The sequence below is a fragment of the Apium graveolens genome, chromosome 2 (assembly GCF_009905375.1).
Source record: "Apium graveolens cultivar Ventura chromosome 2, ASM990537v1, whole genome shotgun sequence".
NCBI classification, from domain to species: Eukaryota; Viridiplantae; Streptophyta; class Magnoliopsida; order Apiales; family Apiaceae; genus Apium; species Apium graveolens.
Window position 1 is genome coordinate 109,797,442 of NC_133648.1, and position 17,970 is coordinate 109,815,411.

Sequence of the window (17,970 nt, forward strand, 5' to 3'; positions counted from 1 at the left end):
AAGCTAAAACTCAAGCATCAAAGCCCTCTGTGGTATTTGAAGACATAAGGGTGGTGGACCCCTACAGGATCATACATGGAGAGCCTATTGTGCCAAAGGATGAGCCAATAGAGTGAGATAAATTACCAATTCCTGATTTCAACTTGCCAATCCTTACTAAGCCAAAAAGGACAAAATCAAGGGCAGTCAAGAAAGTGAAGCTGTCACCTCTCAATTCCAAGTTAGTAGTCAAAGCTCAACCCAAGGTCAACAGGGGAGACTACTTGTACTTGTGTGACATCAAAGAATTCTCAGATCTAAACCTTTATCTGGAGGAGCTGGATGAAGTAAAGGCAATTGATGCATACAGAAACCTACCTGAAAGGTTGGTGTTCAAGTACAAAGGAGGAAGGGAGATTCAGTGGCCTCTTCACAGGATACTTCAAGAAAGCCAAGCTGTGTTGATCAAAGTCTATTCATCCTTCAAGAAAAACTTTGGGTTCAATGTAACTGCAAGAAGATTAGTATTGAAGAAGATTGAAGAACTAAGGAGTGTTAGAGCTAAAGATGCACTTCCCAAGACTCTTATCATCCCATACACAGGGAGAAGAGTGCATCTAAGGCCCTACTGGCTGATGGAATTCATGGATGACAAGGGTGTGAGAAGATTCTTCAGACTAGAAGACCAATTGAGTATCTCTAGCAATGAGACTCTCTTGGAGATGCAAGAAATGCTAGATCTCTCAGAATCTGATGAATTAGAATTCCACAGGCAGCTCCAGAATCAAATTGAAGAAAACAACAGAAAGCTTGGAAGAAGATCCAGACCTTCAAGAAACTAGAAAAATCTGCTCAGGCTAGAGGAGCATCTTGAACTGAATGTGAGCCAAACCTTGTACATTTTGTTTCAATTGAAGCACTTTCAGTTTTATCTACTTATCTTTAAAGATATATGTTTAGGATGTTTTGTAATCATCAAGTGTCTCTTAATTTATGGCTACAATTCCAGTAGACATAAATTGGGGGAGATTGTTGTGAATATGTTGTGTACTTAATGATCACTTAAACAAAATGTCTAAGTAGATTTTACTTAGTGAAATTATGTAGCTCTCGACGAATAAGAATTATAGTCCCGACGGATAACTCATTATAGTCCCGACGGATGATTAACTTATTATCCATCGAGTGAGTAGCTTATGTAATAATAAGTTTGTAGCACAGTGATGTATGCACCTTTGTATAGAATCTGTAGTAGCATATAAGTCATGTTGACTTTAACTAGATATGCAGAATAGGTTGATTAATTGTACATAAGCAATGTCTTGTAATTCTGTATAAGTGAAATGAAGTCAAGTGCCAAATTAGCTACCGACGGATGATTAACAAAGCCTTCGACGGATGATCAAATGACTATCAACGGATGTTTAACATAACAGTGGACGGATGATCAATCATGTCATCGACGGATGATCTGAAAGTCGAGGGATGATCATATCAAGAATTTAAACATCAGTTGAACAGTGAAAGCTGACACACAGCCGTCGAGTTGGATACAAACACACTGTGGAAGCCCATTAACTGGGTAATAGAGGACGAAAAGCAGCAAAGATCAAGACTGTTAGATTTTATATTTGTTCAGTCTTTTTGACTTTGTAATCTTGGTAATATATAAACCAAGAGAGTAGCAAATAGAAAAATGATTGAGATAGCTGAGAAACACACAAACAAAGAAATCTTTGTAAGCATAATCTTTAGCATTTCCTGTATTCTCAGTAGTTCCATTTTGTAAGCAGCTGTGAGCATTTCTGCACACAGAGTCCTCTCGATATATTATATATATATCTCTGGTGGAATTGTTTAAATCCACCAGAAAGTTTTTAAAGACTCTTGTTTTTAACTACTTATGTTTTGATTCATTCAAGTTTACATTCCGCATTGTGCTAATCAAAACAAATATATCTATAATCGAGTTGAACATTTTTATTTCAAGAAAAAGGTTCAAGAATTCCATTCAACCCCTCTTCTGTAATTCTTGCTATATTGTTAGGGACTAACACATAACTTAAGTTATCAGTACTTAAGATTCAGGAGATATTTATCAGGAGATAATATCAGGACTTAAAGGAAACTTTCAGATAAGGAAGGCGGCTGATTGAAAGGAAAGAAGATCAAGACAAACGTAAGAAGAGATATGCATGAAGAAGGAATTCTGTGAAGAATGGAATACTTGGAAGAAAAGATAACTGATTGATATATTTTAGGAAGCAAAATTATATTCCATATCAATTAGCGATTATCTTGTAACTGTGTAATATATAAACATAGATATAGGGTTTACACTATAAGTGTTATCATTATCGAGAATATTATTCATTGTAACCCTAGCAGCTCTCGTGATATTTGTTTATCACTGAGAGAGGACAGTTCCATATTGTAACAAAGTTTATTGCATTGAATAAAGTCTGTTTTCTGTTACTTGTGTTATTTGAATTCGATTTGATTGTGCTATACACTGTATTCAACCCCCTTCTACAGTGTGTGTGACCTAACATACTCTGATGTTATGGATAAAAGCCTAAGGTTATTATTTGCTGTATTTATTGCTAAAGTTCGGGAGCTCAAGACCTTTAATGGCTGCTCTCGTGTTTCGTAGCTTAACTTTGCCTTTACGAGATGTCTATGTATCTCTGTGAATTAGAGAATCAAGCCAAAAAACGTAGTTCTAATTTGTGGGGTGAGGCCCCTTATATAGATGTTGGTGGTCCTTGAATTGGACTTGATATAGGAGACTTGGTGATCAAGTCTCTGAATTAGAATGGACTTTGGGGTCCTAAATAGTAGGAAACTGATTCCTTATCCTTCTAGGTCCCTTAGAGGCTAATCTGCAAGGATTTATGTCCTCATTGGGACTCTTTTCAATAGCTGACTTTTCCCTTATTAATTAATTACGAAATTAATTAATATTCAGGGTTTTTGGGCCTTCTTTGTTCCATCAGGCCTAATCTGGTCCATCAGGCTTGATCAATGTGTTAACCTTTTTGGTCTGAATGTCATACATCTTCTTATTGGGCCTAGCAGCCCAAATCATGTATAATTACTATAATATTTAATTACATAATCAGGATTTATTTATCCCTATCATCTGATAATAGCATAAATTCTGGTAGCAGTTGTGACTCACTTACACTGAGAAGCCACTGTAAAAAGAATGTTAAAAGATGCATAAAATGAGCACAAACAGTTGAGGTGGACTCTTGCATAAATTTATTCTATAGTAGACTTCATTATTAAAGACAGATTTAAGCACTTTTCTTAGTTATGCCTTATTTCTAAGATGTACTTGTTAGATATATTTGATAATGTCATGGTTAATATGATTTATGTTTAGTTTTCAGATCTTACTTAAACATGATAAATCAGTACTTACTGGAAGTCAGGACTTAAGGATATCAGTACTTATATTATCAGGAGATAATCATCAGAAGATGGATATTAGAACTTAAGTGCTGAAGGATGTTCAGATAAGGACAGTAGCTGATTAAAGGAAAGAAGATCGAGATAAACATAAGAAGAGATATGCATGAAGAAGGAATTCTATGAAGAATAGAATACTTGGAAGAAAAGATATCTGATTGATATATTTTAGGAAGCAGAATTATATTCCATATCAATTAGCGATTATCTTGTAACTGTGTAGTATATAAACACAGACATAGGGTTTACACTATAAGTGTTATCATATTCGAGAAGATTATTCATTGTAACCCTAGCAGCTCTCGTGATATTTGTTCATCACTGAGAGGTAACAGTTCCATACTGTAACAGAGTTTATTGTTTCAATAAAGTTTGTTTTCTATTACTTGAGATATTAAAGTTCGATTTGATTGTACTTTACACTGTATTCACCCCCTCTACAGTGTGTGTGACCTAACAAGTGGTATCAGAGCCGATCTGTTAACGCACATACAATTTAAGATCCAAACACAATCATGTCTGACACAGAAACTCCAACTAAGCCTACCAAAATTGAAGAACCACCAAAGACATAAATTCAAAGTTGGTATGAGACCATCAGAGTTCCCATACTGAGACCATCTGAATATCCCATATGGAAGGTGAGGATGACCATGTTCCTGGAAGCAACATATCCAGAATATCTTGATAGAATCAAGGAAGGGCCTCACAAACCATCCAAGCTCGCTGTTGCAGTTGCAGGTGAAGCAGCAAAGACCGTACCAAAGAAAAAGAGTGATTATACTGCTGAAGATATCGCATCAATTGCTAAGGATGCTAAGGTACGACACTTACTGCATAGTGCCATTGATAATGTAATGTCAAACAGGGTAATTAACTGCAAGACTGCTAAGGAGATATGGGATGCTCTGGAAACAAGGTGTTAGGGAACTGATACAATTAAGAAGAACAGGAAGACAATACTCACTTAAGAGTATGAACACTTTGACTCAAAGGCAAATGAGTCATTGACTGATTTATATGATAGATTTGTCAAACTCTTGAATGATTTGTCATTGGTTGATAAGGAGTATGATCTTGAAGATTCAAACCTTAAATTCCTGTTAGCTTTTCCTGAATGCTGGGATTTGAAGGCAACAACAATAAGAGACAACTACAATCTTGATGAAACAACTCTTGATGAAATTTATGGAATGCTCAAGACTCATGAACTTGAGATGGAACAAAGAAGCAAGAGGAAAGGAGGAAAGTCAAGGACGGTTGCTCTTATGGCTGAAGAAGAATCCCCCAAGGCAGCTACCTCAAGGAAAGACAAGGGTAAAGCTCTTTTCACAAAGTCTGATACTGAGTCATCAAGTTCTGGAAGTGATGATGACTCAGATTCTGAAAGCTTGCCTGAGACTGATGTTGATGAGGAGATGATGAAGCTGTGTGCTCTTATGGTGAAAAGGATCACAAAGATTGCATACAGGAAGTTCAGGAAGGGAAAGAAGTTTTCCAGGAAAGGCACAAGTTCTGATAAGAAGAATTTCAGAAGATCTGTGGGCAGAGGAGGAAAGTCTGATAGAGGAGATTATACCAATGTCAAATGCTATAACTGTGGTGAGAAAGGCCACATATCTCCTGATTGCAAGAAAGTGAAGGGTGACAAAGGCAAGGCTCTTGTCACAAAGAAGAAAAGCTGGACAGACACCTCAGACTCTGAAAGTGAGGAGAACTATGCTTTGATGGCAAATGCTGATAAAGAAAGTGCTGAGAGCAGTTCTGAAGCTGCTGAAACAAAGGTACCTCAGACTACTTATGCTTTTCATACTGATGATATTAATGAGTTGAGAAGATATCTTAAAAACATGTTTGTTAGTTATAGAGATCAAACTTTAACATGTGAAAGATTAAATCCTGAAAATCTTGCTTTTAAGAAAAGAAATGATTTCTTAGAAAAAGAGTTAGTTATGTTCCATCAAACTCAGAAGGATAGAGATGATGCTTTTTATGTTAGGGATGAAGTGCTAAAAATGAATGAATCTCTAAAAACTGAGTTAAAAAAGGAAAGAGAGATTATCAGGACTTGGACTAACTCTGGCAGAATAACTCAAAATTTGCTAAGTATTGAAAATTGGAAAGAGGGCTTAGGTTATGGAGAGGATAAGAATGATAAAGGAACTGTAGAAATTAAGCCTGTTGTTGTTAAGCAAAAACCAAAGTTAAAACCTGTTAAGTTTGTAACTGTAAAGTCTGATAATGAACAATCAGAAGTTAAAGAGGGATTAACTTTTGACAAACTAAAATAGGAAAAGACAGCTGAAGTAAACATAGGCTTAATGACAAAGAAGCAGCTTAAGCATAAGCTGAAAGATGTTAAGAATGCAAACAAGGTAAAATCACCTAGGAAAAATAGGAATGGAAAGGAAGGTGTGAATAAAAGCAATGATTATAAGCCTGTTCCTGATGCTCCTAGGAAAACGTGTCATAACTGTGGAAGTTCTAACCATCTGGCTTCTTTTTGCAGGAAGAATAAGAACATAAACTCCTTACCTTCAAAGTCAGGGGTTAAGAGTCAGTCTGTTAGATATAAGCCACAATATCCTTGTTTTCATTGTGGTAGTTTATGGTATTCCATTTATATTTGTAAGGAATATCATAGTTTGTAGTATGATTATTATCAAATAAAACCTTCTTTAAAGAAAGTTTCCATTGTTCCTTCTAGTGTAAATTCTGATTCAAAGTCTGATAGTGTAAATTCTGATAAGAAAAATGTTAACATAAACTCTGATGCTAAATCCGCTGCAAATGTTAACAAACTTGATAAGGCCAAAGGATCCAAGCAAGTCTGGGTCCTTAAAACTAATCATTAGTGGTCTTTGTGATTGCAGGGCAACAGGAAAAATATCCTAGTCCTGGACAGTGGATGTTCAGGACATATGACTGGAAATAAAGCCCTGCTATCAGACTTTGTGGAGAAAGCTGGCCCAAGTGTTTCTTATGGAGATGGCAACATTGGAAAAACATTGGGATATGGCAATATCAATCTTGGGAATGTCATCATTAATGAAGTAGCTCCGGTCTCAGGACTTAAACACAATCTGCTGAGTATAAGTCAAATCTGTGACAGAGGTTATCATGTTGATTTCTTTGAAGAACACTGTGAAGTTGTGAGTAAATCCAAAGGCAAAGTTGTTCTAAAAGGATACAGGCGTGGTAACATTTATGAAGCTAAGTTTCAACAAGTACTGATGGTTCTGCAATTTGTCTGATGAGTAAAGCATCAATTGAAGAAAGCTGGAATTGGCACAAGAAACTCTCTCATTTAAATTTCAACAATATAAATGAACTAGTCAAGAAAGATCTTGTAAGAGGACTGCCAAAGTCAGTATTTGCTCCTAATGGCATTTGTGATTCTTGTCAGAAGGCTAAACAAAGAAAATCTTCATTCAAGAGCAAGACTGAATCATCAATTCTTGAGCCTTATCATCTACTACATGTTGATCTATTTGGTCCAGTGAATGTCATGTCTATTGCAAAGAAGAAATATGTGTTGGTCATAGTGGATGAGTTCACCAGATACACATGGGTGTATTAAAAAGTGAAACTGCATCTATCTTGATTGATCATGTCAAACATCTGGATAAATTGGTCAAAGATTCTGTGAAAACCATAAGGAGTGATAATGGCACTGAGTTCAAGAATTTGATAATGGAAGAGTTCTGCAAAAACCATGGAATTAAGCAGGAATTTTCTGCTCCTGGAACTCCACAGCAAAATGGAGTTGTTGAAAGGAAGAATAGAACTCTCATTGAAGCTGCACATACAATGCTTGAAGAAGCAAAGCTTCCAACCTATTTCTGGGCTGAAGCTGTGCAGACTACTTGTTTTACTCAAAATGCAACACTCATTAACAAGCAAGGAAAAACACCATATGAGATGGTGAAGAAAAAGAAGCCAAATCTGAAGTACTTTCAGGTATTTGGATGCAAGTGTTTTGTTCTTAAGACTCATCCTGAACAACTATCCAAATTTGATCTAAAAGCTGATGAAGGAATTTTTGTTGGATATCCAATTTCCACAAAAGCCTTCAGAGTCTATAATTTGAGAATAAGAGTGGTCATGGAATCTATCAATGTCTCCTTTAATGACAAGAAGATTACTGGACTTGAAGATTTTATTGATCATGATCAGTTGAGATTTGAAAATGAAGACTCAAATTCTGATACTGAAAATCCTGACAATCTAAGTCCTGATAATGCCAAATCTGATGGATTAAACTCTGATGTTATTGAAACTGTGGTGACTACGTCAAAGAAAGATGCACCTATGCAGGGGGAGCATACTCAAGATCTTACCACATCTCAAGAAGCATCAGAACATACATCTGGCTCTTCAAGTTCTGATTCGTCAAGTTCTGATAAGCCAAGTTCTGATAGTTCTGAAAATCTAAATTCTGAAGAATCCAACTCAGAGAGCATAGTTTCAGGGGTAGCATCAGAAAATGAAGTTGAAGACAACATGGATCATGGGGGAGCATCCAGTTCTAGAGAAAACCTTCCATCTGCAAGGAAGTGGACTAAATCACATACACCTGATTTGATAATTGGAAATCCTGATACAGGTGTCAGAATTAGAACAGGTACTTCAAACGAATGTCTTTACAATTCTTTTCTTTCTCAAACTGAGCCAAAGAAAGTGGAAGAAGCTCTTCAAGATGCTGATTGGGTGTAAGTAATGCAGGAAGAGTTAAATGAATTTGAAAGAAACAAAGTCTGAACCCTAGTGCCAAGACCAAAGAATAGATCTGTTGTTGGTACAAAGTGGGTATTCAGAAACAAAATTGACAGTGATGGCATAATTACAAGGAATAAGTCAAGGCTGGTTGCAAAAGGATATTCTCAACAGGAGGGAATTGATTATGATGAAACATTTGCACCAGTTGCTAGGTTAGAAGCCATAAGGATATTTTTGGCTTATGCTACTCACAAAAAGTTTACTGTCTTTCAAATGGATGTGAAAAGTGCTTTTCTCAATGGAGAATTGGAGGAGGAAGTATATGTTGAACAACCTCCAGGCTTTGTAGATTCCAAACATCCAGATTATGTCTACAGGCTTGATAAAGCAATTTATGGACTTAAGCAAGCTCCTAGAGCATGGTATGAGACTTTAGCTCAGTTTCTTCTGGAAAGTGGATTTAACAAAGGAACTATAGACAAAACACTGCTCAACCATGGAAAGGACTTACTTCTGGTCCAGATTTATGTTGATGATATCATTTTTGGGTCTACAAATGACAGACTTTGCAAGAAATTTGCCAAACTGATGCAGTCAAGGTATCAAATGAGTATGATGGGGGAACTTAGCTATTTTCTGGGCCTTCAAGTCAAGCAGAATGAAGAAGGCACTTTTATTTATCAAACTAACTACACCAGAAACTTGCTGAAGAAATTTAGAATGCAAGATTGTTCAAGTGCATCCACTCCCATGGCTACTGCAACAAAACTGGATAAGGATACTGGTAAATCAGTAGATATTACTGATTACAGAGGTATGATTGGCTCTCTACTCTATCTAACTGCCAGTAGACCTGATATCATGTATGCTACCTGTCTTTGTGTAAGATTTCAAGCAGATCCAAGAGAACCTCACTTAACAGCTGTGAAAAGAATTTTCAAGTATCTTAAGGGAACAGCTGATCTGGGATTGTGGTATCCCAGAGAATCAGATTTTAAACTAATAGGTTACTCAGATGCTGATTTTGCAGGTTGCAAAATTGACAGGAAAAGCACAAGTAAAAGCTGCCAATTTCTTGGAGGCAGATTGGTTTCTTGGTTTAGCAAGAAACAAAAGTCAATTTCCACATCAACTGCAGAAGCAGAGTATATTGCTGCAGGAAGCTGTTGTGCACAGATTCTTTGGATCAAGAATCAGTTACTGGACTATGGGTTAACATATTTCAAAATCCCTATTTACTGTGGTAATCAAAGTGCTATTGCTATGACAGGTAATCCAGTTCAACACTCTATGACAAAGCACATCAGCATCAGGTACCACTTCATCAGGGAACATGTGGATGAAGGTACAGTGGAATTGCACTTTGTTCCAATAGATCAACAACTAGCAGATATCTTCACAAAACCATTGTGTGAAGCTACTTTTACAAGATTGGTAAATGAACTTGGAATGGTTTTAGGTTCTTTCTCTAAATCTGCTTAGTTTTGTTCTGATGCATCAGACTTTATGATCAGTATTTACAGAATTTACTCTCCTTGTGTATTCTGTGCTTAATTGAAAAATGTGCTTAAGTACTGACTGTTGTCTGATATATATTTCTAAACTCTAAAAATGATATGTCTGTTTGTGTAACTATTCAATCCTATGAGGATAATTGTGCTAGATGCTGACCTAGTAGTCTTCAATAAACAAGGGATCCCATGTAAGAAGTAATTATTTCTGTGGAAATCTATTGACACAAGCAAATTCTGATAATTGAGCTTAGTTGAGTTTACTTTGTCTATCTTATTCCTAAGTCACAAACTAGAATATTGCTTCTCATATGTTAAGTTCTGATGCTAGTAAATCTGTTGAATGAACTAAGTGCTGATAAACCTCACTTATCAAAAGAAAAAGCAAAAGAATCAAGGATTAAAATTCAGGTACTCCTTTGAGATCTAGAGTACAAATGTGGAAGGAACGACCCAAGTGCATTGCTGGTATTAAGTAAATATGCATCGGAAAAGCAAAATATTTTCTTGGTGACTTTTCATACTCTATGATTACTGGAGAAATACTTTAATAATAGCATAAATTCTGATAAGCAGTCGTGACTCACTTACATTGAGAAGCCACTGTAAACTGGAATTTAAAAAGATGCATAAAATTAGCACAAAATAGTTGAGGTGGACTCAGGCATGAATTCATTCAATAGAAGGTTTTAGAATAATGACAGGTTTTTAGTAAAATTTTTAGTTATGCCTTATTTCTAAGATGTACTGAAGTGAATTTGACTTTTCTCCTTGTCTGATATTTAGCTTAATGCACACACTAAACACTCCATATGAATGATGAAAATCACTGTGGTGATCTATGTTATTTTAGATGAACAGTCATTGTGTCACATTGCACAAATTCTAAGGACAAGTTCTGATTACATGTTCTGATGATTAAGTTCTGAAGAATATAAATCAGAATTTGTGTGAGGACTTACTAAGATAGGCATTCATTTTTCGAGTTAAGAAATTATGTTCTGATGACCGTTAAGTTCTGATATAAGTCTAAGTTCTAATATTAAAGTCTGATTCTTTACTTGACTTATTTGTGGATAAAATTTGAAAACAGTCTCAATTTAAAGCAGAATATGTTGAAGTGGAAGATTAACAATCACTATATTTAGGGATAGTGGTACTCGTACAAGAACAGTCAACTTTTACTTGTTTCTTGTGCGCATTAAACCATGTTTTCACTTTCCAATGAATGTTTTTCTTTTTCCAAGTCTGGGGAGACGAGGTAGAATTAATTCTATCTGTCAGCGTTAAATTTCTTTGCATCTCCTGGCATTCTCTTGCCTATATAAGCAACCACTTTACATCAGCCTTCCCATCAAATCTTTTATCAAAAACTCACCTTCATAATCTTTATATCAAAAACACCATGGTCAATTATAATATGTTTTTGAACTACGAAACATTCAACATGGAGCTGAGCTGTGCCGATTGGCAGCAGAAATGGCATGTCACTGCCATTCCTGATGAGATATGGGACTCAGTTCCCCAGGAGGTACTCACCCACCTCCCGTTCTTCTACATGGACTACCATCGCCATCTGGAGCGATTGGAGGAGAAAAGGCTGGAAGCTCTCCGCCAGCAAGAGCGAATCATTCGAGTCACTATTCTGTTTGTCGAGGGTAGGAAGAAGAAATGATTTATTTTCTTCTTCCTATTTTTCTTCATCATCAGCCTTGCCCTGCTTCTTGAGCTAGGACAAAGGCTGTTGACGTTAGGTTTAGCAACTTAGGGCAATCTTGTAAAAAGTTCTGATGTAATTTAAATTTCATGAATGTATTCTCTTGATATATTAATGAAATTTGTTTTTGTTTCAAGATCTTGTCTCTGAGATATTTTGTAATGCATTCATAAATCCTGATACATATTCATATTCTGATGACCATATAAATTCTGTTTTAACTTAAGTTCTGATTTTACTTTATCAGTACTTGCTCATCTGATTTATTATGGTCATTTTCACTCAAAATTTTTTTCAGAATACTGATGTTGCAGTGAAAAATAATTAAATAAGTGGGAACAGTTTCAATTTTGAATTAAAACTGATTCACCTTGATTAATGGAATAACTGGGTAAGTGGAACGGTTTTTCCTTGAAAAACTGCAAGTGGGTAAGTAATGATTACTGTTTTCTCGTGCCCATTAACTATTCGTTTTTATTGCATGTCTGACAGGTGTCCAACGGTTACATTTTTTTTCAAAAGTATAAGTAAAACAGAGAGAGGATTTTTTAATCTTTTATTTCCTTTCATACTTTTTCTCTCTATTTGCTTTTACTCTCTTTCTTCTTTTAACGTTGGTTTTTCATATAGCCATTCTATCAAACACCTAACAGGCACTTATAAATCTCGATTAATTTCATGGCACCTAAGGATTTAATCATTGATGGAGCTAAATTTGTTCCAAACAACTATGCTGTAATTCTTGATAATGCTGAAGCTCCGTCTGAATTGCATTTTGTGCAAGATCTTTTTGCACACAGTGAAATCGGGTATGCATTGACCCAACCTTCAGTCTTCTCAAGCCAACAAGTTCTGACACTTTGGAGGACTGGAAACTTTGATAATGGTTATCAAAATGGTACTCCTAGTATTGTTTTCGAAGTGGGTGATTCTCCATATGCAGTCACTCCTGGTACAATACGCAAGGCTCTACATTTCTCAGAAGGATGTACTTTTTCAATTATAGAGGAATCAGCTCTTCAGGAGTTAATGGCCAGTTTGGGGTATGAATAGAGTTTGGCAAAGCTTGGGCAGTTGAAACGGGCTCATATCAGAAGGGAATGGAGCTTATTCTTCGACTGCATCACTAAAGCTTTTGGGAACAAGTGTTCGAATTTTGATGCCATCCCCATAATGAGTCAGCACATCGGGTATGCCATTATAAACCAAACTCATTTTGATTTTGCAACTGCTATAATAGGTTTTACTGGGGATAGGATGACAAAGGATAGGAATGTTGTCTACTTTGCTAGATTCTGTCAACTTATATATACTTTTTGTACTGATGAACCTCGACTAACCAGTACCTTAACTCCACCTTTCAAAGTTGCAAAATGTTACTTTAATGACCTGGTAAATGCTAACACTAAGAAACAAGTGATTAGACCTTTACAGATTCCTCAGTCTGTAAAACAGATCTTAGTAAATGCTGATCCTGATTCCTATAGATCTGTTTATCCTGATGTTCAACCAACAACCACCTCCCAAACACCACAACAACCATCAGAACATACCACTCATACTACTCAACCAACCCTCAGGCAATATATCAAATCCTATCTCTCCACTTCACAGACAGTTCAACCCTCATCCTCAGCACCTACTGTGAAGCCTTCATCTTCCAAGCCTAAGAGGACAAAGACTGTTTCTCAAACACCTCAAAAGAGAAGGAGGATTGCTTTGAGAGATGAGTCAGACAGTGAGGAACAGGTTTCTACATCAGAACCTGTTGTCAAAGAAGCTGAGAAAGTTTCTTCTCAGAAGGATTCTGGAATTGGGGTATCTAAGCTTCTCAAAAGGCTTAGAAGAATGACTGTTGCTGAAACTCCCAAGGAATCCATATCTTCAAAAAGATACAAGAAACAGAGGGCAAAAAGGCCAGTTTCAGATGATGAAGAAGCAGCAGCTAAGGAAGGAGATCAGGAATCTCTGATCTCACAAGAAAAGGAATCTGCTAAAGTCACTACTTCTCCATCAACTCCATCTCAGGAAGCTGTTACTGAAAAGGCTAACACACCATCTGTGTCTCCTATTCAAAAGTCTGTATCTCCTGTTAATATAGGCACAAGTGTTGATTTAAATATCCAGACCTTGGTTGTGCCTGAAGTCCTTTGCTTAGAAGCTCCAACAGCAACTAATACATCCACAACACCTGTTTCTGATGCTGCTCAAACTCCAGAATTATCTACTACACCTTCTCTGCATCTAGATGCTGATGATCAGAATATAGCTGAGCATCAGGATATGGCTGTTGATCAAAACTTGGAACCAGATCAACAATTAGAGGATGGTGAAGCCTCAATTGCTACACACACTGTTGTTTTATCAGAAGATACTGATTCTGTAAGTTCTGATGCTGCAAATATTGGAGATACTGGTGATGCTGCTCCAAATGCAGATGCTGATGAAGTAGGTCCTTCAGGACATGCCCCTCAACAAACTGTTCTTAAATCTGAACTTGTTAAGAAGTTTGTTACCAGAGAAGCACCAGTGCCTTGGAGTGAAACTCCTGCAGGACAGGAGTGGACTAAGGAATGGAACTCAGTTTCCTGTGTTCCATCTGCAAAGCATCTGGCTGAGCACTTGACAAAAGCTGATGAAATGTTAAATTCTGATGATTTCAAAACCCAGCTTAGAGTCACTGTATTGAGTACTAAACATCTACACAGTCTCCATTCAACTACTCATGCAGAGCTACACAAGATTCAGGAAGAATTCATCAAACAGGACCAAATTCAAAAAATTGACAAGAAAAAGTTCTTCCAACCTACCTTTGACAGGATTACTTATATTGAGAAGACTCAAGAGAAACAAGAAGCTCAGATTGATGATATTCTGCAAAATCAAGCTTCTCAACAATCTCAACTTACTGAAATCCAAGCCTCAGTGGAATTGCTTGTCTCTTTTCTACTACCTGCTGATGCCAAAAAGGGGGAGAAAGTAATTAAGTCCAAATGCAAGACTGACAAGACACTGAAAGGGAAGGATGATGAAAAGGATGATCAAGGAAACTCTGGAATGGGTAGAGGTCATAGTCAAGGTAGAGGTTTCTCATCAAGAAAAGCTGAAATCACAAGTCACAGGACAAGTTCTGATACTGGAAAAAGAATTAGTTCTGCTATTGGTAAAAAGATAAGTTCTGATGAACTTTTAGATCTTGATGAAGAAATGTCAAGACAGTTATTTCTTTAGGAAAATCCAGGAATGGACTTGGAGAGTTTAATGGAAGAAGAAGCCAGACTTAAATTAGAAAAAGTCACATCTAAATCTGAAGCTTCTGGTAAAAAGACACTTCCAAAACTCAAAGGCATTGTGATAAAAGAAAGGAAAAATACTGAAGTAACATTGGTTAAATCACAACCACAGATACATCTAAGATCCAAGGGTAAAGAAAAGGTTGGTGAACCTATCAAGGTTTATGTGCCTCCTGAGAATGAAGAAATCACTGATAAAAAGGATGATCTTGCTCTGACTTCAAGAAAAGTTCTTAAAACAACCTCTGACATGGCTCAAGTTGTTTAGAGTCAAGAGACAGTAAGTTCTGATATTCCAAAGAAGCAAGTAACCTCTGACATAGCTCAAGTTAACTTGATATCAGAAGATAGACCAAAGACACTCCTACCAGGATTCACTAAAGCAAAACAGACTCAACCTTTGAAGACTGCTGCAAGTGGTTTTGAAGCAAGAGTAGTTACTTGAAAGGAAGCAAGAGATAAAACTGGATTGGGAAGTGCTGATGAAAGAAGAATACAGAACACTACCAATGATCCAACTTCCTTGAGTGAACCAGGTATTGGAGCAACTCCTGAGAGATTGAATCAACTGGAATCTGTACAAATGGTTTACCATACCTACTTGAAAGAACACATCTTGTTGTACTTCATGACAGATGGTAGGGTTTATCATATAAGGCAAAATGCCATTCCATTGAAGTATTTTGAAGAATTGGAGCATGTACTATTCTTACTTTAAGTGGATGACAGATTGACAGGAAGTGCCGCAAACTATTTGAAGGATCAGATTCAGAGACAGAAAAGGCTTTATTCTGTTAAGTCTGACAGCACATATGTTCCAAAGTACAGAGATCACAAGGGTGATATAGTTGAAATGAAGCCCAATACTGCTAAGATTATAACTACCTTTCTGGGTTACAGGGCTGTGGAATTCAATCTTGAGTCTGATAAAGCTTATTTGATCAGACTGGATCAGGATATAAGAAAAGCAAAGATTAATGATCTCAGGGCTGCAATCTTTCAAATTGGTGAAGATAATGCAGAGCTTAAAGATGCTAAAAGGAGGATGATTGATGAACTTAGATATGCTGAGAGATGTTTGTTGAAGAACTATCTCAGAACAACTCCTGACATCATAGAGATCAGAAGATGAAGCCAAGTTAAGATCTACAACTGATTAAATTCTGATATTTGTACAGACTGAAGCTGTTATCAGAAGTTAAATATTGGTAAAGCTTTAAGGACTGTAAGTTGTAGTTATCTAGTCTAATTCTCATGCATTTGTACTTAATGTTTTTGACATCATCAAATATCTGTTAAACTTGTATATTATGCTAATTTACAAGTTGGGGGAGATTGTTAGATATATTTGATAATGTCATGGTTAATATGATTTATGTTTAGTTTTCAGATCTTACTTAAACAGGATAAATCAGTACTTACTGGAAGTCAGGACTTAAGGATATCAGTACTTATATTATCAGGAGATAATCATCAGAAGATGGATATCAGAACTTAAGTGCTGAAGGATGTTCAGATAAGGACAATAGCTGATTAAAGGAAAGAAGATTGAGATAAACATATGAAGAGATATGCATGAAGAAGGAATTTTATGAAGAATAAAATACTTGGAAGAAAAGATATCTGATTGATATATTTTAGGAAGCAGAATTATATTACATATCAATTAGCGATTATCTTGTAACTGTGTAGTATATAAACACAGACATAGGGTCTACACTATAAGTGTTATCATATTCGAGAAGATTATTCATTGTAACCCTAGCAGCACTCGTAATATTTATTCATCACTGAGAGGTAACAGTTCCATACTGTAACAAAGTTTATTGTTTCAATAAAGTTTGTTTTTTGTTACTTGAGATATTAAAGTTCGATTTGATTGTACTTTACACTGTATTCACCCCCTCTACAGTGTCTGTGACCTAACAGTACTGAAGTTTATCAGACTTTAATCTGTATCTGATATTTTCTAATGCACACACTCTCACTCTATATGAATGATGAAAATTACTGTGGTGATTAAGTTTTTTTTGACAAAAAGTTAAGTGTCATTTGCATAAATTCCGAGGACAAGTTCTGATGAAAGTTCTGATGATTAAACTCTGAAGAAACAAGTCAGTTTGTATGAAGAATCATAAAAACAAACATTCACTTTTTGAGTACAGAAGCCATATTCCGATGACCGTTAAATTTTGATAATAGTCAAGTTTTGATGCAAATCCTGATGGAAACTCTGATGCCTACGTGGCATTATTTATTTCCTTGACTTATTTGTGGTAAATACTGTAACGGTCATATTTTATCAGAATATATTTAAATGAGATAAAAACAGTCATAATCATTTGGTTAGTGGGAAACGTGTTTGCCTTGAAAAGCTGCATGTGCACAATAATTACTGCTTATTTCTCGTGCCCACTAACTCCTGCTTTAACTATTTACTGGCTGACAGAAGTAAAGTGTCTGTTTTACTTCCAAAAAGAGCTATTGAGTGGAGAGAGTATAAATATGGGAGTTAAAAGATTTTACAATCCTTTACCTATTTTTCTTATTCTTAATCTCTCTTATTCTCTCTCTATCTAATATTCTCTGAAGCTCTACTTTTTCACAGGCATTTTATCAAACACTTAGTGTACACACTATTCTCACCTGATTTTTGACAGAAATGGCACCAAAGGACATCATTTTCAATGGATCCAAGTTTGTTCCTAACAACTACTTGGCTATTCTTAGGAACGATGAAGCTCCATCATATCTTCACTTTATTCAGGACTTTCTTGCTAACAGCGAGATTGAGTATGCATTGACCCAACCTCAATCACTTTCAGGAACGCAGGTACTGAAGTTTTGGAGGAGTGGTATTTATGATGATGGTGGACAAGGTGGGTCCCCAAGCATCATATTTACAACAGGGGAAGATGAACACTTGGTTGCCTTATCAACTGTTCGACATGCTTTACATCTTCTAGAAAACTGTGTCTACAGTTCAGCAGTTGAGGAGCCATCTCTTCAACAGATAATGCTTGGACAACCGAAGAGGCCATACATAAGTAAGGAGTAGAGTTTCTTCTTTAACTGCATCACCAGAACTTTTGCAAACAAATGTTTAAACTTTGATGTAATTCCAATCCTTAGTCAGCAAATTGGGTATGCTCTAATTACTCAATCTCATTTTAATTATGCTAGTGTTGTTCTAGGTTTCATAGGTGATAGGATGACAATAGATAGAAATACAGTTTATTTTGCTAGATTCTGTCAGCTTTTACACAGTTTCTGTTGT